At 27.4% G+C, this 1,622-nt stretch overlaps 1 protein-coding gene across 4 annotated transcripts in view; it reads left to right on the top strand.

The window, feature by feature from the left end:
* Nucleotides 1-1,622, top strand: part of LOC111684417 (antichymotrypsin-2-like) — an 81,588-nt gene that overhangs the window by 72,094 nt on the left and 7,872 nt on the right. The window lies entirely within an intron of this gene.

Below are 1,622 nucleotides of genomic sequence, written 5' to 3'. Positions count from 1 at the left end.
CTGAACTAGAACTGAAGTAGAACTGAACTAGAACTGAACTAGAACTGAACTAGAACTGAACTAGAACTGAACTAGAACTGAACTAGAACTGAACTAGAACTGAACTAGTACTGAACTGAACTTAACTGAACTATAACTGAACTAGAACTGAACTAGAACTGAACTGAACTAGAACTGAACTAGAACTGAACTAGAACTGAACTGAACTGAACTTAACTGAACTAGAACTGAACTAGAACTGAACTAAAACTGAACTAGAACTGAATTAGAACTGAACTAGATCTGAACTAGAACTGAACTAGAACTGAACTAGAAATGAAATAGAACTGAACTGAACTAGAACCGAATTTATGTTGTCTCCTGCTGTACCAGAAACATTAAGAATGGTTGTAATCGGTCCATCTATAAATTGCATATTAAAAGTAATTGTATTATGAATTTAAAATAAATAACTTTTATATCAAGGTAGGGTATCATATAGAAGAGTCTCACCTTATTTCCTTACTTGGTTTTGGAAAACAATATTTTCATCCTTAACTCCTAAATATTTAATGAATTTTAATTACTTTTTCTCGGTTTAATCAATGTATCATATTTATGAATATCAAAAAGCCATCTTTCCTTTTTAGGGGTTAATTATTATCAATGAAACCAAATTTTGATTATTTCTTTCTGATCTCTGTGCTTCAACTTAATTTAAGTGAGATTATTAATTTAGTTTCAATCAAACCGCGTAGCCCGTCTTAAATTGTGTTCAGTGATTTAAAAAAAAGTGATTAAATTTCTACAGAAATATTTTGAGCAAAATTAAAAAAATCCTAAAGAGCAAAATGACATTGATACAAGGTAAAAAAAAAAATGAAAAACACTAGTGAATATTTTATTAAAATATGTTTATAAACGTGGCGTATTGATGGTGATAAGTTCAATTTATATCTTAACTAGAATTTTTGTTAGCAATAGATTTGTGGCGTTAAAAGCTTTCTTCATCATAATGTTAGCATTTTACGTCACTATCTTATAATGGAAAAAAATTGTTAGTTAGATGGTAATAACATGTAATCATTGATATTATTGTATACAATGTGTGTATGTGCTGAAAATCTGATTCAAAATTCATCTGATTTTAAATATTTCATAACATATTTCCTCAAGAATTTCTATATCAACCGATTTCAATCTCATTCATTATGTTGTTTTTAAAATTTCTTCAAAATATTTCGGAATAATTTTGTTTTGAGTATTTTTTATTAAGTTGTTTTTATTATTTGTTTTCGAATTGTTCCGGATTCATTGAAAAAAATGATAAGATGATATTTGTTTCTCTGCAATGTATTAAATGTTGGTAAATCCCGTTTAAAGAGAAAACCACTGTTTTTGATTATATTTAAAAATATTATTCTTTTAAACACTAAAAAAACAATATGAAAAAGACAAAAAAAAAAGAATTTCCATAAAAGTTTTTTAAAATAAATGTTTTTGCTAGAATTGAACTTGAACTTAATAGGACTAATTTAGAACTAAAGTAGAACTGAACTAGAACTGAACTAGAACTGAACTAGAACTGAACTAGAACTGAACTAGAACTGAACTAGAACTGAACTAGAACTGAACTAGAACTG

The sequence above is a fragment of the Lucilia cuprina genome, chromosome 6 (assembly GCF_022045245.1).
Source record: "Lucilia cuprina isolate Lc7/37 chromosome 6, ASM2204524v1, whole genome shotgun sequence".
Taxonomy (NCBI): domain Eukaryota; kingdom Metazoa; phylum Arthropoda; class Insecta; order Diptera; family Calliphoridae; genus Lucilia; species Lucilia cuprina.
Note: the sequence above shows the minus strand (reverse complement) of the source record. Positions and strands in the feature narration are given on the sequence as shown.